Raw genomic sequence first — 27,759 nt, forward strand, 5'->3', positions numbered from 1 at the left:
TTTCTAAATGGCCCCTATTTTATAAAAGATGACTAATACAGGGATTGGTTACAATGGTTCCTTATCTTCATCCACATAATAACTGGACCCAAAATTATTCAATATAGTCCCCACAGGAGAAAAAATATCACAGTATCAAATAGTATGCTGTTGCCCACAAGGAAACCGAGGCCATTTATCTTTCATTTTATTGCAATGTCTTAAGATTAGATGGGCAACATTTTGCAAATTCATTAACCTGTCAAAGGTGCTTTTCAACGTTATCAGGACCAATGTGATATTAGCCAGAGCTTAGCCAGAGCTCCGTGGGGTTTCAGGAACATGTAAGTTCTATGTGGATCTTTTTGGCTTGGGCCATCCCTTCCAAATAAATGTCTTTGTTTCTGTTTGTTCATCTGCCCTCTTTCTGTCTCTGTCTCCCTATCTCTCTCTGTATGTGTGTACCTGTGTGTGCATCTGTGAATGTGAGGGTATGTGTATGCGATGTGTGTTTGCATGTGTCTGTGTGTGCATGTTATATGTGTATATGATGTACCCATGTGTGACATATGAGTATGACATGGACTCACACATGTGTGTATAGATACACATTCTTTCATGTGTATAGAGGTCAGATGAGGATTTAACCTATTCTGCTGTGTCTTATGCCTTGGGAATGGGATTTTTCACTAAACCTAGAGCTGCGGTGATAGTTAACAAGTGCCAGCTATCTTCCTGTCTTTCACACTCCCACAGTTCTGGGATGTCAGGCATGCATGGCTATATCCCATTTTTTATGTAGGTGCTAGGCATTTGAATTCAGGTCCCTGAGACTGCATAGCAAATTTTCTTGCTCACTGAGCCATATTTTCAGTCACTAAATACTTTAGATAAGACCCAAAATCAATTTTGGTGTTACTCATAAAAATGCTTAAGCATGGATTCAATGTTAATAATAAAATAAAGTCATTGATAAAAAAGAAATTCATGTTTGTGCTGAAAATTATAGCTAGATTCCCAAAGAAATAATTTTGCTATGTATCCAGAAAGCAATATAAGGTTCCATAGTGCATATTGAAATATTTCAATTGTTGTCATGCCTTTCTATTTGCTTTCCACTTAATCTTTAGGTGCATTGTCTCCTTTTTCCCTTTCATCATATAAGCCACTTCAATGGAATTACACTGCTGTTGACTTGTTTCTTCCCATTTGCCATCAAACTAAGTACAAATATGAAGCATCAATGTAATTCTGTGCAACAAATTCTCTGCTTGACATCTCCCGTTTAACATGTAATAGCTATTTTAAAGTGTAATACATCCAAATGTGTAGCCTTAACTGCCAACTGCATTGGTTTTCTCTCACAGTGAAACAGACTGGAAGATATATATACACATACCCCCTCCCAGGGTTTCTAAGGATCAGCCCAGTGCTGAATATTCTGCACTAAAGCACACATGACACTAACAGGTGTGTTGGCTGGGGCTTGTTTCGTCTAGAGCTGGAGTGTTTGTCCAAGGTCATTCAAGTTGTTGACAAATTTTATCTCTTTTTTGTTATAGTAGGTGTTCACATTTTCTTATTGACAGGTAGAAGCAAAAGGAAATCCCTACATGTCCTCAAGTCTCACCTTCTTCTTACAGCATATCATTGTGCTATTTCTCTTCAGAGTTCAGCAGGCAAAGCATCACCTTGGAAGAAGAAAGCAGCCCTCACTAGACAGCAATACTAATGAAAGTGTTATTTTTGACTTCTTAGTTTCCACGACTGTTAAAATGGCTTACTTTTATAAATCACCCAGGCTGTTGCAGCAGCACAGACAGAAAACCTCCCTCAAAAGACTCTATTTTATATTTAAGAAGAGTCAACTTGATAACCATCTTGTAGATGACCATAGTTTTACAACTAGTGTAGAAACTCTGAGGTAAAGACAATGTGTTTCAAGAATTGAAAAGAACTACAGGACTAGTAACACAACTTAACACCAAGAAAAGTGGTGGTAGATCTACAGTATTTGATTCCTCTGGGAAAAGCAGTGTCAGGAAAGATGCTATGTGAATATATGCTAGAATTTATTATCATTGACCATGTAAATATCTGTGCCACTAGATTCATAGGGGTAGTGTGTAGATTTTTCTGAGATCTCCAACAGATCCTTTGGTAAGCACAAATACATCTAGTAGTTTATGAGTATGATCCCCATCTTTATTCTATACATTTTCCTGCTGTGATGTCTCCTTTAGGTAGAACTTTGAGCAGATTTAAGACAGATTTCTTCATAATGTTAGGCCACATATAGAAGTGTTACATTAATATAATTTTAATCTCAATGAAAGTGTATTTTTTTTTCTTGCAACAGCCTGACATTTTTTTTCTATTGACCTCGCTCTGTAGCTAAGATTCACCATGAACCCTTGATAACCTCTTCCCAAATTCTGGAAGTGTAAGCATGAGCCACTATACTTGGGTTTATATATTGCTGAGGTTCAAACCCAGGGTAATACATGTGCTGGGCAAACACTTAATCAACTGCCTATATTGATAGCCCTCAGACTGTTTTTTTGATTAGATGTTTTAGACAGGAATCAGAAAATTGTGAGTCTCTACATCCATCAAGCCATAAACTGAACTTATCAAATTCATTTAACTCTCTGTTTACGAACCTATCAGCACTCTCAGAAGATTTTTTCAAAGGCATACACACCTGGTGAACTATTAATCTTTATTTCTATATATGACCTTTACAATATAATTAAAAATAGGCTACATTGAAGATCTGTCTTGTGAGGACAGAATTGGCAAGAATGTGATTTGGTGAAATTAGGATAAAGTATATATTTAAAAAAGAATACTTTGATACTATTTTGGTGGTCTTTGCCACTCTGCAATAAACCATGACCAAGTGTTTTAGGCTTGCTTTATTCTTAATTCCTTCACTTCTAAAATGAAAACTGTATAATAACATAAACATCATATGGTTACTAGGAGATTTAACTACAGTTCTCAAATATAATACTACTATGTGTCAAACACACATACATACATACATACCCTCACACGCACACGCACACACACACACACACACACACACACACACACACTCACTTGTATTTTCCATATAGAGCTGCACACACACACACACACACATATATATATAATGTATATACATGTATGTAAATTCTCATTTCCTAATTAATAATATATATGCCCCTTATATTGTTCTCATTCTATTAATGCTTCAAAATAGAGAGAGAGGTGACAATTTAAGATTTAAGATGTTATCACAAAATAAGAGTATCTAAGTGAAGGATACTATATTAACAAATCATGTTAATTCATAAAAAGCTCCATGTGTGCATATATGTATTCCAAAAAATTCTAAAATAAATATGAGCCTGAATGTTTAAAATAGTCACCTTTTCTTTAACAAGATAATTTTATATCATAGGCTCTACTAAGGGGGGGTGAACATTATTATTTTAACATTTTATATGTATTGATTTATTCAGCTATTAATTTAATTTATTTCTTTTGATTTGGAAGACATTTCACATTATTACCTGCTTACTCATTTTAACATGTGATGAAGCTGAAAATAAGGATGTTGTACAACTGAGGTAAGACAATCAGAGGAAAATGGGTAGTGGAGTTAATAAAATCCCTTATCTGGTAGACTGTATACTATTGGACATTTCTCCTTTGCCAGGAAGTTGAGCAGCCAGTCCATCTATGGAAATCAGTGTGGTGGTTCCTCAGGAAGATAGAAATTGATCTAACTAAAGACCTAGATATACTACTCTTGGGCATATTCCTAAAGGATGTTTCATCCTACAACAAAGATATTTGCTCAAACATATTCATTTCTGCTGTATTCATAATATCCAGAATAAAAAACAATTCTGAAATCCCTCAAAAGATGAATGGATAAACAAAATATGTATATTTACACAATGGAATATTTCTAAGTGGTTTAAAAATAATGAAATCTGCAGGTAAATGGATAGAACTAGAAGAAACCAACCTGAATAAGGTATCCTATCCACAAACAGACAAATATGGTATGTATCCACTTATATGTGTATATTTGATGTTAAATCAATGATAGGTGAGCTACAATCTACAGAACCACTGAGATTAAATACAGGATAAGGGGCTAGGAAGAAGGGATAGATCTCCCTAGGAAGAGGAAATAGAATAATTAAGGATGGATGGGGGTGGGTGATTGTAATGAGAGAATCAAGTGGGGAGAGGGAGGGAAGAAGGAGTGAAGAGGAAGACAAGGGAAAGACAGCTAATATTAAGGACCCTTTGAAGAAAACCTAATAAGTAGCAGCTTCCTAAAATATATACACATGTAAAGGCTATATAAATGAAATTGTCAAATAATGGGTGATACAGAGCCACAAATGGATATGTCTTGCCACCAAATGATGCATCCAGTACTGAGAATGGATTACATCTAATTGAGTTGTTGGCCTATGGGGCCCAAAGAAACATGCAGACATTTTTGCCAAGGCATTAGGCTGCTCTCTGCAAACTGACAGTAAGGCCCAGTGCTGAAGACAACACCTACAGGACTCATTGAACTTGGAGAAATCCATGAGATAGAATAGACAGCCTACACTGCTCAGATGCCAGTGGCAGAGAGTCAGAAGAGAGAAGGTAACCCAGGGATCTAGAGGAAAAGTTAAATGCTACTGTTCTGCTAAAGGGACAGGGTGATAAAATGACTCTTAGTGCCACTCTACTATACTCATAGATCAATGTGTTGTTCAGCCATCATCAAAGAAGCTTCCTCTGCAGCAGATGGGAACAAATAAGAGACCACAGCCAAATAATATTCAGAGAGAGATCTTGGAACACTCATCCCTAAATTGGATGTATTCCTCGGTGCTCAGGGAACCTTGCAGAAGAGGAGGTGGAAAAAGTGTAAGAGCCAGAGAGGATGGAGGGCACCAAGGAAAAAAGGCCTCTAAATCATCAGGATGTACACGTGAATGCAGTAGGAGGCATATTCATGGCCTGTGTGGTTTTGCACCATATTGGGTCATAGAACTGAAAAGGGAAATGGACACATGCCCTACTCCTAACTCAGAAGCTATCTCCAATTAATAAACACTTGCAAATGAAAATTTGCTTTTTCCAAGGGAGTCTCAGTAGGGAAACAAACTACCTCTCAGGATAGGTCACACACTCAGTGAGTGAATGTCTAACAAAAAATGAATTGAACAGCATCTTTGGAAATTCCTTGTTGTGTCTGAACTCTTTTTTTTTTTTTTTTTTTTTTTTTTTTTTTTTTTTTGCTTCTGCTTTAGTGTTTGCATGGATTTTTCCGAGTGTTTGAACTGGTGGATCTCTGTGTCTATAATCTCTTGTGCCTTTTCTTGGGTCTTGGGCTCTTCCTTCTGTGTTTTTATTTGCTTTGTCCTATTCTGATGTGATAATTTTCATTTTGTCTCACTACTTGTAAGAAATATCAACTATGGAAAAATTTCTATGAAATACTATAAAACTCTTATTTAGGACAAGGAATTAACAGTAATTGTGTCTTCAACCATATTAGGCTTGCAAATGTTGTGATGACCTTTTCCCTACTGACTCCTTTTTTCCTCCTTCATTACCTATGCACCAGTTCTACTCAGACGAATAACATTATAGGGTCTGACCAGAGCAAAATGGGGAAAAGACACAATCACCATTTGTGTTAGATAAAAACCAAGTACATTCCTGCTCAGGTGTGTCCCAGCTTCCCAAGCACACTTTCTTGATCAACAGTAAAGTCTGTCTTGTCCAGACTACAGTTGACATGGTGGTCTCTTTCTTTGAGCCTTGGAATGTATTTTTTAATATATTTGTTTAACAAAAACACAAGCTGAAATTTCATTGTTCACATACATGATGAGTCAATGCCAAATGTCTCAGCTATGAGGATATTTGATAAAATAAAAGTTACAAAACAGCCTGGAATTTATTCACAAAATTTTCCATAAAATTTTTAAAAACTCATCTGGTATTCATTTTATATATATAATATTTCTAAAATGATCAATATGCACAAATTCTCCCCAATTACATATTGTTTACATTTTCATAAGTGTGTATTAAAGTTACATACATACTTTTGAAACTTGAATTGTAATATAAATAAAAAAGTGTTTTGAAAAGGATGCTAGAATTGTCATTTTATATTTTTATGCAGTTATAGACTGTCTTATACATATTATCTTTTCTAAAATGAATTTATACAAACAAATACACCTGTAAATGCTTGCTTTTATAATCTACTGCCAAGTCCTAATGAGAAAAAACACGAATGCTTCTCTTCCATAAGATATGATGTATAAATTTAAATGCAATTTCAGTGGGCCTGTAGTTTGCTCTTGGAAAAGTCCAGAAAAAGACTTGCAATGCAAGTTAAAGTCAGAATGTTGAAACTGATCCATATTGTACAGGGATCTGTAGAACCGTGGGGTCCAGATTGCAGCTCTCAGCCACTAGCCAGCTTTGCTGGCATTTCCATGATCGGCTCTGTCTTCACTCTTTAAAATACTAACAGGCTTCTTGTGGGTGGGATCAAATGACTGCCCCTCTCCCTTCACCTGTGAAATTTCAGAGCCTAGTTGAAAAGAACCATTGTTTCCTAGGAATGCCAGGCCCAGTCCAGGAAAGAAAGTCTTCATTTCAACAGGAATTTGGAGCCTGCCTAAGAAGGCCAGCCAGTGACTTGGTGAAAACTGTGGCGATTCATTCAAATTCTGAACACTTGTTATCGTGACCATGTTCACTTACTTTCAACTCCTGAGCATTCTGACTAATATCTGTCATTCCCTTAAATCACAGGAATGTTTCTGTTAGTGCATCTATGTATGCATGTCAAGGCAGAAAGAACTAAGTATGTATGAGACACAACATGTTTCCCAATGGAGAGCTGCTGGGAAACCTCTTTCACTTTACGGTTGAGCTGCAGCCAAGCATAGGAGACTTTGGTTTCTCTGTTCCAGTGTCTACTCCTATGTGCACAGCATGAGTGCATTCATGTGAATAGGCTCATATGTTGAACAAGAATTTGAAGTAGGTTCCCAATAAAATATGTTGATACAAGAATACATAACAAAGACACAGTACTTGTATTCATACAACACTGGGATAAAGGGGGCCCTGTCTGAGACATATTAAAAATAATTTCTAATGTGAAGTTGAGAATAGAAGCCAAAAGAATACATTGTTTTAAAGGGGTGGAGGGGGGGGCATTCTTTCTGAATAGAGTCTACAAAGGACTGCCTAGCAGGTTCTTTATGTAACTCCTTACTGTTAAGATACTCTGACATTTTCTAACAGATTATTTGGGAATTTACCAAAATTTGTCATTTTACTAGTGATATATTTATGAATCCCTAAGGAACACTTTGACTATTAAAATTTCAAAATATCACCTAAGCATTCAAACTGAATAAAACATAAAGGTAATACCAATAAACACCAGTGACACCAATGAATTTGAACACAGATAAAGTAGTCAGGGATTTCCAGAATGTTTTTTTTTTTTTTTTTTTCAAAAAGTGCAAGTAGTCTTTAGTATAAATTTAATTAATTTCTATTTGACATCTAAAGATTTGGGGTAAGCCTGAACATGGGACTCAGTTAGAAGGCCTGGGCAGTCTAAGGGACCTCTACAGTGGAACCAGGATATATCCCTGGTGCACAAAAGGACTTTGGGAGCATATTCCCCATGGAGGGATAACTGCCTTAACCTAAAGGCAGAAGGAGAAGGGAGGGCCTAGTCCCTACTCCAAATGACTTGACAGATTTTGATGATCCCTCCTGGAAGGCATCATCCTCCCTGTGGAGTTGGGGGGGATGGCACTGGAGGGGGCAGGTCAGAGGGCATGGGAAGGAGGGGAGGAGGGAGGGAGAGAGGGAGGGAGGGAGAGGGAACTGGAATCGATATGTAAAATAAGAAAAAACAATAAATATTTAAAAAATATTTGGCATAAGATGGTTCAGAGACACCCAGATTTACCCTCATTTCATTGTAAAACATTGCTAGTTTCTGGTGAGCTGTTACCATGTAATTATTTTTCAAAAGGAATGCTCAATATTCAGAAGAAAAACAAAATCAAAACAGAAGCTAGTACATTCAATAGATGACTCGTTTTCTTTTCTCTTTCCTCAGATGTTTCCTGTGATTTCGGGAAAAGTGAATGTTGTGCCATTGTTAGTAACTGGACTTGGGGTAGGTGTTGCACAAAAGGAAGCTTGTCCTTTGGGGCCCTGGTTTTGAACCAGTTTCAGAGGACAGAAAAAATACTCTTTTGTGGCTGCTAAAGTTCAGGAATGAATTCTGGCAGTTGTACCCAATTCCCTAAAGCAAAGTCCACATTACCAACATCTAATTGGCAGGCTTTACTTGCAACTCCCACCAGGGCCAAGGTAATGAATGGATTTAGTGAAGGTGTCCTGAGTCATCCCTACAGTGGCTCGTCTGGGCAGAACGGCTCTGCCTGCTAACCTCCAGATGAGTCACCCAAAGAAAAGAGAGAGGCTTCTGTGCTTGAAGAGCAGTGACATGACACAGAAGTCTTACTTAATAGAACACTCAAAGAAAACTGTTCTCTTCATTTGACCCAGAAAGCAAAGGAGTCTTAGGAGGCAAAAAAACATTCTTAATGATCACTTCATTCCTTAGTTTCCACTCCAAATACATTCATATTTGGCATAAATACCCATTTTAATATGGCTGAAAGCGACTTCCTGCAGGCCTACTCCGCATTCTTATTTAGACAGCCAGAGAAGAAATTTGGCCATTCCTACCTAGAAAAACCTAATAATTTATTTTTATTACTAAGAAGCTTTCGTTGTTTATATTTGAGAGAAAGTTTGTCTATTCCTTATAGTCAATGCATACCAGTAGCATCAAATATTTAATATTGGTTCAATTTTAGCTTGCTACATTTTTTAAATCACGCATGCCAAATTCTTATCCAAAAATATTTTCACAAGTGCCTTGATAGTAAGCTTCTATCAACTCCCAAATCTATCAGCCATAATCGAACACGGCCCTAGTTCAGTGTGAGCCGCACTGTCTTGCTCAAATTAGGAGTGTAGGGAAGAGGCTGAGCACAAAAATTAAACCAGCAATCGCAACAAAAATTAATGAATAATTCCTTAGTGTTGGAGAAAGCACTCTTGCCTTCTTCCAAGGTACACATAACACCTAATATTTATTTTCTCAGCAAACACAGTCAATATTGATTCTCTTTTCATAAATATGGAATTGCTACCTGCAATGCACAAGGCACAGGCACTGGCTGTATCCCTCCACCTTCTGATGCATAGGTTACATTCCAGTTTCTCTAAATGAGTAAAGACTGGGTGAGCCGTCAAGAACAAACTCCACATTGAAAGGTTAGGTGCTTTGAACTTTCTCATCACCTTCCCAGGATTTCCGCACGGGTAGTCTAAAAGACAACTCAGCTATGTTTGAATCAACTGCGGACAATGACTCCTTCACAGCGGAGCCTTTAATTGATTACGGCTGTGTTTATGGAAGCAGAAGAGAATTTACAAAAAAAAATGACAGATCCCCTTCATTTTAAGAGAATTTTACTGGCAACCACGGTGGTGCTATTTCTCAACTGAATAGCCCTGATCTCCTGTTACTTTTTTTTTTTTCAAACAATTACCTCCTCAGGCTTTTTCTCAATAAATCAAATTCATAATTTTTAATGTATTGTTCTGCTGAAGCTATGAAGTATGTAAATATGGTCTTATTTTCATGTTCCATGTCAGTTTCTTACACATTAGACAAGTTAATTCAGTAAGAAATGACTAGAACTCAAATTAGTGGGATATCCTTATGTCAGTGGGCCTAAGAAACTGTAGGCAGGAAATCAAAGAACTTGGCTAGCCCACTCAAATAGTATTAGCTGCTTCAATACTTAATTTTCTAAACAAAATATAATTTTAAGTTGTATTATATTGTAAAATGTCCTAATAATAAATAATATGATTTGGGGCAGGCAGAAATTAAAATTTAGATATAATGTCTAGAGGTTTTCATATGTCTGCTAATAGTGACCTCTACAGGTCACCTAAAACAACATCATGCCCTTAGACAACAATTGCCTTAGAGAGTTGTGGCAATATTATTAAATTTTAAAAAAAGGAAAGCTTCAATGCTAAATGATGTATTTATAAATATAACAAAAAAATTAATCTCATAAAAATGTGAGGAGTCTATTTTCAATTCAAAGTATTCCTTGATCACAACATAAAAGTAATCCCTTTAACCACTCAGACACAGAAAGACCTAACATATGTGCTGTGGTTAGTACGCTGCTATTAGAAAAGAAGATATCATAATGTGGATTCTTTTTCTAAAAAGTGTATAAATCAAAAGTCAATCTAAATGAATAAATCTATCTCCCCTGAGGGCATTGGCAGTAAGTGCTTTCCCTTACCAGGTTCTTCTGAAAACAAAAGTATATTTCTATTACTAGATTTTATCGTTTTATTAAACTTGATAATCTATATAAGTAAAGAGAGAATACTGTAGTATTGTTTAAGATACAAAAAAACTATTTTGGAAGTTCATTCTAAATATTTCTAGCTGAAATTAGCCAAAATTATCATCCAATATCTAGATTTCCTAGCTTACAACATTTCCTTATATTTTTATTTTCAGTTTTCATACAAGTATGTTTTGTAAGACAAGGATATTCTCCTTACATTCTACTATAGTTCCTTTTCTCACAGTTCCCTCCTCACATAAGACATTTGTGCTCTGCTAGCAAGCTTTACTCCGATTTTCATTGTATATGTTCATAAATGACTGTAGTGTCTCTATAAGTCTAGGAATCATAAATGAAAGAAAATATGTGATATCTGTTTTTCTGAGACTGAGATAATTTGTTTTTAGTATTTTTCAAGACAGGGTCTCGCTATGGAACTCTGGCTGTCCTGGAACTCACTCTGTAAACCTGGCTGACCTCAAATTCACAATGATCCAACTGCCTCTGCCTTAATAGTGCTGGAATTAAAGGAGTGTGGCACTATTCCAGGCTTATCCACTCTGCTGCAAACCATAAATCTTTCTTTGTTCCTCATTATGGCTGAAAAAAATCTCTGTTGTTTGTACATATAACACAAGACACATTTTCTTTACATACTCCTCTATTTTTGGAGACATGGGATAGTTCTGTAAGTAGCTATTGTACACAGTACTACAATAAAAACTGATGTGTAAATGTTCTGGTATATTCACTTGAAGTCCTTTGAGCAAATTATCAGAAGTGGTATGGTTAAGTCATATGGACCAGTTATAATTAATGATGAAATCTCCATAGTGACTTCATTAGTAGACAAATTAGTCCACATTGCAAGCAGTTAGAAGTGTTTCCTTTTGTCCACATCATAATCAGAATTTATTTTCACTTTTTTTATTAAAAGTATCATTCTGAATGGGGTAAATCAAACATTAACATAATTTTGATGTTCATTTCCTAGTTTTCTCTAATAGCTTCAGAGTTTTGAGTCTTTCATCCACTTGAAATTGATTACTATGCAGGGTGAGAAATACATATCTAGTTTTATTTTTCTATATACTGATACCCTGTTTTCAAGAACTTTTTGTTAAAGAGGCTGTATTTCCTCCATCTTCATTTTTAGCATTGTTGTCAAAAAAAAAATATGGTATCTCTAACTGGGTAGTTTGATACATAGGCTTTATGTTTTGGGTTTTGTGCGTGTGTGTGTGTGTGTGTGTGTGTGTGTGTGTGTGTGTGTGTGAGAGAGAGAGAGAGAGAGAGAGAGAGAGAGAGTATGGATTGTATGTGTGTGCCAGTACAGTCTTGATTTTGTTACTATGGTTCTGTTTTTAAAATGGCTTTGGAATTATGATGATAAATACATTCAATCTGTAGGTTGATTTTGGCTTTAGGGCTGTATTCATCATACTACTCCTTGAGCTTGAGAGGTATTTCCATGTTCTAGTGCCATCTTCAATTTCCTTCTTTCAAAGTTTTCATTGTAGAGGTCTTCTCCCTTGGTTTTGTTTATTCCATTTTTCCGTAAGCGACTATGAACACTATTATTTGTGTGATTAATTTCTCTGAATGTCTGTTATGTACTTGGATACATAATCTCTCAGCAAGTTCCCTGATCCCCTTTCTACCCGCCCTTTTACAATGTTCCCTGAGCTTAGATGCTGAGTTTCTTGTAGATGTACCACTTGCACTGGGCTCCTTTCTAGTTCTATTCCATTGTGGTCAAATAGGATACAAAGAATCACTTCAATTTTCCATATTTTTAAGACTAGTATGTCACAATACATGATTTATTTGAGAGGCTTCCTTAGGCTGCTGAGAAAAATGAGCACTCTGCAGTTTAGATGGAATGTCCTACAGATGTCAGTTAATTCCATATGACCAATAGTGTCAGTTAATTCATGTGTTCCTCGTTTTGTTTTTTTTTTTTTTGTTTGTTTGTTTGTATGTTTGTTGGTGGGGGTTTTTTTTGTGGCATAATGGCTTTCCAGTTGGTTAGAGTGGAGTAGTACTGTGATTTCTAATTGTTCTGCGGTAATCTGTGGATTTCCTTTGTGAAACTGGATATTATATACATGTTTGTTTTCTACGTTTCAAATTGTAATGTCCTCTTGATGGAGTCCCTTAATCTGTATAAAATGGCTTTCTTTATCTTTCTTGATTTTATATCTACTTTGCCATACATTATAGTGATACCTGCCTGTTTCCTAAATTTTGCAATATCTTTTTCCATTCTTTTGCTCAAAAGTAATATCTTTCTTTGATGGTGAGGTGCATTTCTTGGAGGCAAAAAAATAATTGTCAATCCTGTTTTATAATTTGGCTAGTCTGTGTCATTATAATGATGGCAATATTAAGTTACGATTTAAAGATTACTATTAATTCATGTTATTTACTTCCTTTTGCATTATTTTGTGCTTTATTATTCCCCCTTTTGTATAGCAACTGTTCTGCTATTGCATTTTTTTTGCCTATATTATCATGCATATTGTTTCTTCAGTCCAAAGGTTACTTTCAAGATCTTCTACAGATCTAGGAATGCAATAATTAGTTTAAACTTATATTTTGTGTAATCAATGAGATAGTATAAAGGTCCATAGTAGAGCAATTTAAATAATAGGGTTAATGTGGTTATTGGAAAACTTTTGAATGAAATAGAGCTTTTTAGTTGTATTTGATCTGTAACTTAGAAACCTTGGAAAAGAGCTATGCTTTTTGGTGTTCTGCAAAATACAAGGTAAGTAACAGGATTTTTTTAAACCCTGAGTGATTTTTCTATGATCTTTCAATTGTTTCTTTCAAGGCAAATAAATTCTATTCTGGGAAATCATAATAATAATAAAAAAAGAAGTGTTGAACCAACAGCTAACATCTAGCGAATGCTTATTAGAGAATGCTTATTATTTATCATTTATTTCTCACATCATCCTAATGAAAGAATCATTACTGTAATTATCTTTATCACCATTTTACAGAAGAAAACAATTCTCAAAGGTCTCAAAACTGCCTAGTGATAAAGTAGAATTTGAAACCAACAAATCAGGTTTTAAAGTCTGTGTCTTAATCACCAGAGAGCACAGTCTCCTCTTTGGTATAGAGGCAAGAAGCACAGATTGTGAATCCAGTGTGCTTGAGGTCAAACTCAGAATCACTACATAAAAGTGTGTGGCCTTCTACTTCACATGACCTGTCAGATCTACATGACCCCAACTGGAGGGCATTCCCCTACATATGGAATTGGGGTGGGGGGATGGGAGGGGAGGGTGGTTAGAGTGCATGTGAGAGGGCAGAGAGGGTAAAAGGGAGGGAAGGAGGGAAGGAGGAAGGGAGGGAAGGAGGAAGGGAGGGAGGGAGTAAGGGAGAGAGGGAGGGAGGGAGAGGGAACTGGGATCGACATGTAAAATAATAAATTAAATTTAAAAAAAAAAATGCTTTGACTCCAAAATTTAAGTTCAAGAACAAGTTACTAGGGAAAAGGATTTCTATTTTTGGTTCCACAGAAAATGAAAAGATGTGGATTCCTTCCAGATTAATGTGGTTTAATCAAGCCAGACCACCTGAAACAGAGTACCAGGTGATCCTACATTCAAAACAGCTGGACAAAGCAGCCTTACAGACTACAGCCAGGATTTCTGAATCTTCTTCGAATTCCCCATGACAGCGCCCCTTACCAGCAGGAAGTAGTTTGGAAAGAACGACACCCAAATTCCCAAATATTGTCTATAAATGTTTGTTTTCATTTAAATGGACTTGGTTATATAAAATAAATAAAAAAAAAAGAAAACAGAAAAAAAAAGTGTGTGGCCTTGAGTTTAATTTCTCTCAGACTCAGTTTCCTCTTCTGCATACTTGAATGATCTCTTATAAAGATATTTATAATAGGGCTGAATAAATGGCTTGGTGGTTAAGAGTGTTTGCTGTTCTTCCAGAAGAGCACACCAGGCTGCATACAGCCATCACTTCAAGGAACCCAGTACCCTATCCTGGCTTCCAGAAGTACCTGTACACATATGACAAAATGGGACTGGATTTTCTGAAATTAGAAAACACTAAATATTTTTTTAAAATATAATTTTATGTGCTTAACATATAACAACCTAGTATTTATTTTTTATGTATATGTGTATCTGTGCCATATACATATGGGTTCCTGCAAAGGCAAAAAGGAGTTGGATTCCCCAGAGTTGGAGTTACAGGTGATTGTGAGCAGCTTGATATGACTGATGAGAACTTAAGTTGAGTCCTGTGGAACTACCAAATTCTCTTTAACTGAGGCATCTCTTTATTCTCTGAAACTTTAATTTAAAGGACTGTGAGAATGTAAAAGTACCCTCACTGCTTACCAAAATGGATACTAATTGATATTGGCCAAAAGTGAAAAAAGATCTGACCAATTAGTAACTGTGCACTACAAAGGTTCTTGGTCCAAAGTCTACCAAAGCCTCACAGCTGAACAGGTTAGGCATGGGAACTGAGTGCTTTTCTCTACAGAGGTATTAGAAAGAAATTACAGGATTAAGATCATGCTTAAATAATTTGTGAAAAAAATCAGTTGAGAAAGCCCTGAAATGGATTCTGCCAGAAATAAGGGACAATTTTTTTGGCCTGCAATTAAGTAAATCCCCTCTTTAGGTTAAAACCTAAGTGGCATAAGACAATAGTTGCTCATTTTAATTAGTAATGCTTTGCTTTCTTTGCATCCATGTTGTTCATAGTTTTCTTCTATTCAGATACCATGACAAATTAGGCCAGTTTTGTATTGTCCCATTATGGTCTCAGAAGGCTGTTGTCTGGTAATGGTGTTGACAGAAAGACCAGAACTTAGCTGTTCTATGCTGAATTACAAAGATGAGTTTCAAACAAAAGCAATTATTAAATTTCTTTTTTTAATGAATAGAATCTTCAAAAGAAAGAGGCTGTGTTTCATGATCTATATTTCATCAAACAAAGGTCAAGCTTAGGAAAGTAGAAGTTTAGATTTTTCTCCCGGGAGTTATACTTAAAATTTCAAGTAAGTTCTTATTTTCAGGATATTATTATTTATTTTTTAAAAATGTAGACAATGTATTTAACATTCTTTTCTCTCCCTCAACTACTCTCATTTCTCCCTAGCCTCCCTATCCACCAATTTCCTGTACTCCCCATCTTTCTCTCTATATAAAACAAAACAGAAACAAAAAAACTAAAGTCAGAACAATGTAGTTCAATACTACACCACAATTAAAATGCAGCAATAGAATAGGAGTGGTAACATGATATAAATGTTTAAGAAATAATTTGGTAATACCCTGGAAAAATGGAAAGCTTTAAAAGTAGTTATGTTTGGCTTATGGCTTAACTTGTACATACTTTAAGGAACTACAAAAAAAAAGGTAAAACCTAAAGTATAGCACAAAACTTACTAATTTACTAAAGAAGATGGTCATCAAACCAAAATCCTAGAAATGAACTAAGTCTCTAATATTAAATCAATAACTTAATAAATTCTGGACCTAATAGTATAATGTAATCATTAAACATTTGCCTTGTTTTATCTCTACTGAGACATAATTAAAAATTAAAAATTATATATATATATATATATATATATATATATATATATATAAACACACAAACTCAGGGATGAATGTTAACACAAGTATTTTCTTTCTGTGTGCATAATTTAATTAAAACACTGTCTTGGAAATCTTTATATTATATAAATAAATGACAAGAAATACAAGTAATTTACACTAACATATATTTGTTAGTATAACCATTGTGAACATAACCACAAGTGTTCCTACAAAGACTAGACATAAGTCAATATATTAACTCTAAATACAAATATCATTTAAACACTCCAAAATTTTTCCTTTCCTTTTATTTAAATTTTAATACCACTTATTCCTCTCCTAAATACTCATTCTCCTACATCTGCTATAACCATAGAGCATAAAAATGAACAGGACTTCTCACCCACTTTCCTTTCTCCAGTAATGGAAAACCACCATCTCAATGCCATCTGTAGTAACAGCCAGTCATGGTTAATCTTTATTGTAACTTACCTGCATTTGGAATCACTTACAAAACATACTTTTTGGTCTGTCTGTGATGGTGTTTCCAGTAAGGTATTGGTAATTGCTAGAGAGAATAGTGTAACTGAACAAAAAATATGAAGCTGAAAATCCAAAGGGTGTCTGAGAACAGTGTAGTCTCTGCTCCTTATGCCCCTAATTCAGGCCACATGTGACACAACTTTACTAATTTTCATTCTCAGGACAGCAGTGCTTTTATGATTCTTTTTGTTTCTTATATTTTTGTTTTATTTGACTTAGTTTCTATTGGTTTAACTTCTTAGTCCAACTTGAAAACAAAAGAATGGGATAAGTATGCATACATGTATGGCATTTTGTGTGAAAGAAACGTAGAATAAGGGCACTAAGTAGCAAGTTACAAACTTCAGTTGCATCTGCAAGTCTTTCTTTTACATGACTAGTGAGTTTCACTTAAAAGCAGAATGAGTTGGACTGGCAGAATGGAAAGTCAGAGACATTCCAAGCTTAAGAATAATTCAATAACTAAAGCAGGCTATGATGTCAAAATCTACATACAACAACTATAGACTGCTCATAGAATTAATGACAATCCCCACGATGACAGACACTGCAGAAGAAAGGACATTAGTGTTATGAACTGGAGGCATTAAAGTCTATGAATAATCTGAACCAGTTTGGAAGCAAATTCTTCTTAGAGCCTTTCTCTGTAAAAGCCAGCTGGACAACTCATTTAATTTGGCTTTATGAAATCCAGAGCAGAAGAACCAGCCAAATAATCTAGACACTAGGCATTAGAACTGTGGAATTATAAGATAATAAATTTTTAGTGTAGTGCTTCAAGTTACTAAATTTGGGTTAATTTGTTGTAGCAGTGTGGCAAACAAATATAATAATGTAGGGCCTTTGCCATTTACCTCCCCCTCCACTCACAAACAGAGGCTTCAACTCACATGGAGATCTAAATTGAGCCAAACTAATAAGACACATAACTACTGAGTGATTATTAAGAGCCAACAAATAATTCACTAAAAGATATATATAGTGCCTGCAGGAAAAAACAATGGAATCTTGAAATTCTCAGGCAAATGTTTGGAACTTGAAGAAACCATCCTGAATGGGGTAACCAAGTCACAAAAAGAGAAACATGGTATGTACTCACTCATATATGGATTTTAGATACAGAGCAAAGGATCACCAGCCTATAATTCACACCACCAGAGAAACTAAGATACAAGAAGTAATCTAAGAGATTCATAAAAGGTCCCTCACAGAAGGGGAAAGGAACAACATCTCCTAAGCATATTAGAAGTAAGGGGGGGCAGTGAGAGAGAGGGAGCTAGGAGAAAGGGAAGTGGAGGAGAGGAAAGCATGTGGAACTAGGAAAATTGAATCAGGGAAGGAATAGACAGAGGAAAAAAAAGAGATACCATGAAAGAGGGAGCCATTATAGGTTTGAAGAGAAAACTGACTCTAGAGAAATGTCCACAGACCTACAAGACTGACCCCAACTAACAATTTGAGCAACAGTGCAAAGGTTACCATAAATGCCCTTCACTGATAATGAGATTGATGACTAACTTATCCACCACCATAGAGCCCTCATCTAGTAGCTTATGGAAACAGAAGCAGACACCCACAGTGGCTAAACACTGAGCCAAATTGGAATCCAGATGTAGAGAAGGAGGACAAGACCAGACTACAGAAACACACAGAGACAGCTGACCTGAACAAGGAGGAGCTACTGGGACCCCAGACTGATAGCTGAGAATTGGACCAACTCAGACCTCCCCCCCACCAAACATGGGTCTCAGTTAGAAGGCCTGGGCAGTCTAGGGGACCTCTGACAGTGGAACCAGTATGTATCCCTTGTGCACAAAAGGATTTTGGGAGCACATTCCCCATGGAAGGATACTCCCTTAACCTAGAGGCAGGAGGGAGGGCCTAGGTCCTACTCCAAATGACTTGACAGATTTTGTTGACCCCTCCTGGAAGGCAACACCCTCCCTGTGGAGTGGGGGTGGGTGGGATGGTGGGGGGCACGGGATGGAAGGAGAGAGGGAGGGAGGAAGGGAGAGAGGGGAAAGAATGGAGGGAGGGGGAAGAAGGAAGGGAGGGAAGGACAGAGGGAAGGAGAAAGGGAGGGAGGGAGAACTGGGATCAATATGTAAAATAAGAAAAAGAAAAACTAGGGAGTTCCTGCGGGCAAGATCCTTGAACCCCAAATCTGGGCCCCTGCCAAAGAATAAGGTCTCAGCTGGAGAGCTCCAGTTTCCAGTGAGATCCCACTACCCTGCAAAACCTTCTCAAGTTCCAGCCCAGCCCTCGTCCCCTTCTGCCAGCTATTGGCCAGAGGTGAGTCTGGGCCCAATTGGGGCTGCCTGTCCCCTTCAACCTCTTTTCCCCCCTCCCCCGCCTGAACTCCCTGGATTGGCCCCTGATCCTGCTGCTTCTGTCTCCGGTCCCCATTGAGAGCACCCTTGGAGCTCTGATACACCCCCACCCATCCCAACCTCCAGCCTACCCCCCCCACCCTGTGCCCTACCCCACCTACGGTCCTGCCTCTCTGCTTGAGCACTGGGACAGAGGGTGGAGCCAACAGTCCACCCTACTTCTGAGACCTCTCAGAGCAACTCCAAACAAAGGAGACCTGATTATCCATGCAGGACCACCTGTAATTTCTACCAGCTTGGTCTCTGACCCCACCTCCAGTCCTCTGCTGGAGTCCCGGGCCCCTCCCAGAGATCCGACTATCTCTGCGGGTCCACTGGGAGTTCCTGCTGGCAAGATCCTTGACCCCCAAATCCAGGCCCCTGCAAAAGAACAAGGTCTCAGCTGGAGAGCTCCAGTTTGCAGTGAGATCCCACTACCCTGCAAAACCTTCTCAAGTTCAAGCTCAGCCCTCGTCCTCTTCTGCCGGTCATTGGCCAGAGCTATTGGCCAGAGGACCACTGTGAGTACCTGCTGGCATCTTCTTCTGGATCCTCATCCTTGACCCCATCCCTGGATCCCTGTCTGCAGAGAAACTTCCTAGAGAGCTTGGACCACACAGAGCTACAAATGTTGAATCTTTGATCCACATAAGCCCATCGGGGAAGGACCATAGAGAGAGGGAAGAGATACCACCAACACCTACTGGAAGAAACTAAGGGAAGAAGGCAATACAAGAGAACACTTAACAACAGAAAGACAAACATGACACCACCAGAATCTAGGGAATCTACACCAACTAGAATGGAACACAACAACAAAGCAGAGGAAGCAGAAGGGTACGACTTAAAAATCACCATCATAAAAATGATAGAGGCCGTCAAAGAAGATATGAGAAAATCCCTTAAAGAAATGGAGGAAAAAACAAACAAAAAAGTGGAAGAAATGAACAAATTCCTTAAGGAAAGTACAGAAAGCCAAGAAAAAACAATTAACCAGGAGAAGGAAATGGTTCAAGACTTGAAAACCGAAATTGAGAAAATAAAGGCAACACAAATGGAAGGAAAGCTGGAAATTGAAAAGCTGGGCAAAAAATCAGAAACCACGGACACAAGCATAACGAATAGAATTCAAGAGATGGAAGAGAGAATCTCAGGCAAAGAAGATAAACTAGAAGAAATAGATTCATCAACCAAAGTAAACCATAAATCCAACAAATCCTTAACACAAAACATCCAGGAAATGTGGGACACCATGAAAAGGCTAAACCTAAGAATAATAGGCATAGATGAAGGTGAGGAAGCCCAGCTCAAAGGTGCTGAAAACATATTCAACAAAATCATCGAGGAAAACTTTCCAAATCTGAAGAAGGACATGCCCATGAAAGTACAAGAAGCATACAGAACCCCAAATAGGCTGGACCAAAGCAAAAAGACCCCTCAACATATAATAATCAAAACACCTAGCATACAGAATAAAGAAAGAACATTAAGAGCAGCGAAGGAAAATGGACAGGTAACATGTAAAGGCAGACCTATCAAAATTACACCTGACTTCTCCATGGAAACCCTCAAGGCCAGAAGGTCCTGGATAGATGTTCTAAAAGTATTAAGAGAACACGGATGCCAGCCTAGGCTACTATATCCAGCAATACTCTCAATCACTATAGATGGAGAGAACAAAATATTCAATGACAAAACCAGATTTTCCCAATATGTATCTACAAATCCAGCCCTACAGAAAGTATTGGAAGGAAAATTCCAACCCAAGGAAGGTAACTACGCCCACAAAAATGTAGGTAACAGATAATCCAACTACACCAGAAACCAAGGGTGAAGCAGAACAAATATATTCACAATACCACTGCCAACAACAAACCTAAATCAAACAAGCATCAACAATCAATGGACCTTACTCACCCTCAACATTAATGGTCTTAACTCACCTATAAAAAGACACAGGCTAACAGAATGGATACGAAGACAGAATCCATCCTTCTGCTGCATACAAGAAACACATCTTAGATCCAAAGATAGACATTACCTCAGGGTAAAGGGTTGGGAAAAGATTTTCCAATCAAATGGAAATAAGAAGCAAGCAGGCATAGCTATCCTAATATCTAACAAGTTAGACTTCAAACCAAAACTAGTCAAAAGAGATGAAGATGGTCATTTCATATTCATCTCAGGAGAAATCCAAAACATAAAGTCTCAATTCTGAACATCTATGCTCCTAATACAAAGTCACCCACATTCGTAAAAGAAACACTACTAAAACTCAAAGCTCATATAAAACCTCACACACTTATAGTGGGAGACTTCAATACACCACTCTCAACACTAGACAGGACCACAAATCAGAAACTCAACAAAGAAACAAAAGAATTAACAGAAGTTATGTCTCAACTGGGGCTAACAGACATCTATAGAACATTCCATCCAAAGACAAAAGAATATACCTTCTTCTCTGCTCCACATGGAACCTTCTCTAAAATCGACCACATACTAGGTGACATAACAAACCTCAACAGATACATGAAAATAGGAATAGTCCCCTGTATCTTATCGGACCACCATGCTTTAAAATTGGAATTCAACAACAACACAAATAGCAGAAAACCTGCAAACTCATGGAAACTGAACAATGTGCAATTGCACCACTCCTGGGTCAAAGAAGAAATAAAGAAAGAAATTAAAGACTTTCTAATATTCAACGAGAATGATGATACAACATACCCGAACTTATGGCACACCTTGAAAGCAGTGCTACAAGGGAAGTTCATTGCACTAAGTGCCCATATGAAGAAAACAGAAGATAGTCACATAAAAGAATTAACAGCCCAACTGAAAACCTTAGAACAGAGAGAAGCGAATTCACCCCGCAGGAGCAGACGCCAGGAAATAATCAACTTGAGGGCTGAACTCAACAAAATAGAAACCAGGAAAACAATACAAAAAATCAATGCAACGAAGAGTTGGTTTTTTGAGAAAATCAACAAGATAGACAAACCTTTATCCAAATTAACGAAAAAGCAGAGACAGAACATGCAAATTAACAAAATCAGAAACGAAACAGGGAACATAACAACAGACACAGAGGAAATCCAGACAATTTTCAGGTCATACTTTGAAAACCTGTGTTCCACAAAAATTGAAAATGCAAAGGAAATGGACAAGTTTCTGGATAACTATCACTTACCAAAATTAAATCAAGAACAGACAAACAACTTACATAGACCTAAAACCCGCAATGAAATAGAAGCAGTCATCGAAAGCCTTCCAACGAAAAAAAGTCCAGGGCCAGATGGATTCAGTGCAGAATTCTACCAGACATTCAAGAAAAAACTAATACCACTCTCCTCAAACTGTTCCACAAGATAGAAACAGAAGGTTTATTGCCAAACTCTTTTTATGAGGCCACAATAACTTTGGTACCCAAACCTCACAAAGACACAACTAAGAAAGAAAACTACAGACCAATATCCCTGATGAATATCGATGCAAAAATACTCAATAAAATAATGGCAAACCGAATTCAAAAATACATCAGAGAAATCATCCACCATGATCAAGTAGGCTTCATACCTGGAATGCAGGGATGGTTTAACACGCGAAATCTATCAACGTGATCCACCATATAAACAAACTGAAAAAGAAAAACCATATGATTATCTCCCTAGATGTGGAAAAAGCCTTCGATAAAATTCAACACCCTTTCATGATAAAGGTATTAGAGAGGTCAGGGATAACAGGAACATACCTAAACATAATAAGAGCAATATACAGCAAACCAACTGCCAACATCAAACTGAATGGAGAGAAACATAAGCCAATTCCTCTAAAATCAGGAACAAGACAAGGCTGTCCTCTCTCTCCATATCTCTTCAATATCGTACTAGAAGTTCTAGCTAATGCTATAAGACAACAAAAGGAGATCAAGGGCATCCAAATTGGAAAGGAAGAAGTCAAACTGTCTCTATTTGCAGATGATATGATAGTTTACATAAGTGACCCAATAAACTCTACCAGGGAACTCCTACAGCTGAAAAACACCTTCAGCAAACTAGCAGGATACAAGATAAACTCAATAAAATCAGTAGCCCTACTTTTTTCAGACGACAAAGAGACAGAGAAAGAAATCGGAGAAACATCACCCTTTCCAATAGCCACAAGCAACATAAAGTATCTTGGTGTAACACTTACCAAACAAGTAAAAGACCTATATAATAAGAACTTTGTGACTCTAAAGAAAGAAATTAAAGAAGATACCAGAAATTGGAAAGATCTCCCATGCTCTTGGATAGGTAGGATAAACATAGTAAAAATGGCAATCTTACCAAAAGCAATCTACAGATTCAATGCAATCCCCATTAAAATCCCACCACAATTCTTCACCGACCTTGAAAGGATAATAATCAACTTTATATGGAAAAACAAAAGACCCAGGATAGCCAAAACAACCCTATACAATAAAAGAACTTCAGGAGGCATCACCATTCCTGACTTTAAGCTCTACTACAGAGCTATAGTTCTGAAAACAGCCTGGTATTGGCATAAAAATAGACAGGTAGACCAATGGAATCGAATTGAAAATCCTGATATTAATCCACGCACCTATGAACACCTGATTTTCGACAAAACAGCTAAAATTATACAATGGGGCAAGGACAGCATCTTCAACAAATGGTGCTGGCACAATTGGATGAGGGTGTGTAGAAGACTGCAGATAGACCCATGTCTGTCGCCATGCACAAACCTCAAGTCCAAATGGATCAAAGACCTCAACATCAATCCAGCCACATTGAACCTCTTAGAAGCCAAAGTAGGAGGTACTCTTGAACAAATTGGTATAGGAGACCGCTTCTTGAACATAACTCCAGAGGCACAGACACTGAAAGAAACAATTAATAAATGGGACCTCTTCAAACTTAGAAGCTTCTGTAAGGCAAAGGACACAGTTGACAAGACCAAACAGCAGCCCACTGACTGGGAAAAGATTTTCACTAATCCTATATCCGACAAAGGGCTGATCTCCAAAATATACAAAGAACTCAAGAAACAAGTCAACAAAACACCAAATAACCTTATTAAAAAATGGGGTACAGAACTGAAGAAAGAATTCTCAATGGAGGAAATCAAAAAGGCTGAAAGACACTTAAGAAAATGCTCCACATCCTTAGCTATCAGGGAAATGCAAATCAAAACAACTTTGAGATACCATCTTACCCCTGCCAGAATGGCTAAAATTAGAAACACCAGTGATGACTTATGTTGGAGAGGATGTGGAGAAAGTGGAACACTCCTCCACTGCTGGTGGGAGTGCAAACTCATACAGCCATTTCGGAGATCAGTATGGCGGTTCCTCAGGAAAATGGGAATTATTTTACCACAGGACCCGGCAATCCCCCTCTTAGGCATATACCCAAAGGATTCACATCAATGCAACAAAGACATCTGTTCAACTATGTTCATAGCAGCACTATTTCTAATAGCAAGAACCTGGAAGCAACCTAGATGCCCCTCAATTGAAGAATGGTTAATGAAGATGTGACACATCTACACAATGGAATACTACTCTGCAGAAAAAAATAATGGTATCTTGAAATTCGCAGGCAAGTGGATGGCACTTGAAGAAACCATCCTGAATGAGGTAACCCAGTCACAAAAAGAGAAACACAGTATGTACTCACTCATATATGGATTTTAGAACTAGATCAAATGATCACCAGCCTATAATTCACATCACCAGAGGAACTAGGATACAAGGTGTATTCTAAGAGATTCATATAAAGTCCCTCACAGAACTCGGAAGGGACAAGTCCCCCAGAGCTCAGGTAAAGTGGGGGAGGACAGCTAATGGAGAGAGAAGTAGGAGAAAATGAGGGGGAGGAGAGGAAGGCATGTGGGACCAGGAGGATTGAGCCTGGTTAGGAATGGAAAATAGAAAGAGAGAGAGAGAGAGACATAGAGACAGAGACAGAGACAGAGAGAGAGAACATAAAAGAGGGAGCCAATATTGGTTTGAAGATAAAGTTGAACAAAAAGAAAGGTCGAGGGAACCACAAGACTGCTCCCAACTAACAATCTCAGCTCCCGTGGAAAGGCTATCATAAATGCCCTTCCCGGAGAGTGAGATCAACAACTAACTTCTCCATGGAGTCCTCAACTAATGCCTGTTGAAAATAGGAGCAAACACCCATATATAAACACTGAGTCGAACTAGAACCCAGAAGCAGATGGAAAGGAGAAGACCATGCGGTAGAAGTACATAGAGACAGCTTATCTGAACAAGGAGGAGCTAAGGGCCACTAGACTGATAGCTGGGAAGCCAACAGGGGATTGACTCGGACCCCCCTGAATATGGGTCTCAGCCAGAAGGTCTGAGCAGTCTAAGAGACCTCAGACAGTGGAGCCAGGATGTATCCCTGGTGCACAAAAGGACTTTGCAAACATATGCCCCATGGAGGGATAACTGCCTTATTCTAGAGATAGGAGAGAAGCCCTAGTCCCTACTTCACAGGACTTGTCAGATCTACATGACCCCAACTGGATGGCATTCCCCTACATATGGTATTGTGGTGGGGGGTTGGGAGGGGAGGGTGTTTAGAGTGTATGTGAGAGGGCAGAGAGGGCAAAAGGGAGGGAAGGAGGGAGGGAGGACTGGAGGGGAGGGAGGGAGGGAGGGAGAGGGAACTGGGATCGACATGTAAAATAATAAATTAAAAAAAAAAAAAAACGCTTTGACTCCAAAATTTAAGTTCAAGAACAAGTTACTGGGGAAAAGGATTTCTATTTTTGTTTCCACAGAAAATGAAAAGATGTGGATTCCTTCCAGACTAATGTGGTTTGATCACACCAGACCGCCTGAAACAGAGTACAAGCTGATCCTACATTCCAAACAGCTGGACAAAACAGCCCTACAGACTACAGCTAGGATATCTGAATCTTCTTCGAATCCCCCAAGACAGCGCCCCTTACCAGCAGGAAGTAGTTTGGAAAGAACGACGCCCAAATTCCCAAATATTGTGTATAAACCTTTGTTTTCATTTAATTGGACTTTGTTATATAAAATTAAATAAAAATATTAAAAAAAATAATAAAAAATATAAAGAAAAAGAAAAACTAAAAAAGATATATGTAGTAAATGTAATATTAAAAATATAAAACAAATGGCATTGGCTTTGGGGATGAGTGATAAGTGGAAAATTTAAAAAGCAGAAAAAAGAAAAAGCTGGACATGGCAATATATGTGTGAAACTCCTGCATCCTAGAGGGGCAGAGACTGAAAGATCAATTGTTTGAGATCATTCTGAACTACATAATGAACTTTTGCCCCAAAACAAAACTGTTAGGAGGAAACATGTTCTTGATACAGACACACCTCTATGAGCAGTGGTATCTGGAAAACAAATGGCTATAGAACAAAGGAAAAATGAAGCTTTAGTATACAAGGCTAACAGGACCCATGAAGGAGTAGTCTAACAAAAGCTGTATTCCAGGAGGTTTCTCAAAGAGCTTTGTTTGCAACATATTCATAGACTTTAAAATATATGCTCATATTTTTGGAAAATTAAGCCAAGAAAAATCACAGCATTTTTATAATGAATAAAATTTCAAAACAAAAGGCACACTGATTAAATAAATAATGACATAGCTATACTATGTAACTACATATATGTCTGACTGGCTTCTAGATCTGCAAACCCCAAACATAACTAACCTTGGTGGAAACAGAAGAAAGGCCACACTCACACTTCCTCTCTTCTCCTCTAAGGAGGACCATAAACCCCAGCTGATCTTCCCCAGATGTGGGTCATAAAATCCTCCTTCCAGAAACATCCTCCCTATGTCTGGAAGAAAGAAATGTTCTTATCACTGATGCTTAAAAGAATCTTAATAAGTAGGTTTTGTTATGTTCCTCCTACACTGTTTACCACCATTTTGTCCTTCAGTTATACTGCTGCATACTTGTAAAATAAAACACAATTTCTCTGCTTCTTTGTAATGAACTCAGACAGGAACCATTCACCGAATGAAAAAAATGATACAAATATATAATATAATCATTTTATAATTGAATAATTATTGCTTTCCTTTAAATTAGTACTTTCAAAGTTTCTTATTATAAACACATGTAAAATTGATTTTTTTTCTTAAGTTTAGTGAAGTTATGGTCCTCCACAAAGACTGACTAAAAGTACTAAATGCCACAGAGAATAAATAAAGTCAAGATGAAACATTCATCTGACCTTATGTTCCAAAGATAATTTTCAATAAAAGCCATTTCTTGTAAATTAGGAGAGGTATGTGGAATAGATTAATGAATGGGAGTATTCACTTCATAGAGATGTCATGAAGATTAAGCAAGTAAACAAAGACACTTGGGTGAAGAGCTTGATCACTGCTTAATCACAGAGGAAGTACTTAACAGTGAACACTTAGAATAACTAGTCCCATAGCAAGTACTCAAGGTTGGACAATATTCATTTGGGGCTCATGTTTGCCACATGAGCTCTCATCATCACTATTTCCTACTCTTTGGAGTTTGACACATTTTTAAAATAATAGTTAATTTTATTCTTCAGAAACTGACAAGACGTGTATTTACTTTAATGGTACTTTTTCTAAACACTTTACCCAAAATTATAGCAAAGTCTCAGATAACTTTACATAATTAAGCCTCAGTAATTTGAATTTCTACTTTATATAAACACTACTTAACACAAGGTGTGTGCTTGTTCCTTTATTGCTTCAAATTAACATTTTGAACAC

The sequence above is a fragment of the Phodopus roborovskii genome, unplaced genomic scaffold (genome assembly GCF_943737965.1).
Source record: "Phodopus roborovskii unplaced genomic scaffold, PHOROB, whole genome shotgun sequence".
In the NCBI taxonomy this organism is placed as follows: Eukaryota; Metazoa; Chordata; class Mammalia; order Rodentia; family Cricetidae; genus Phodopus; species Phodopus roborovskii.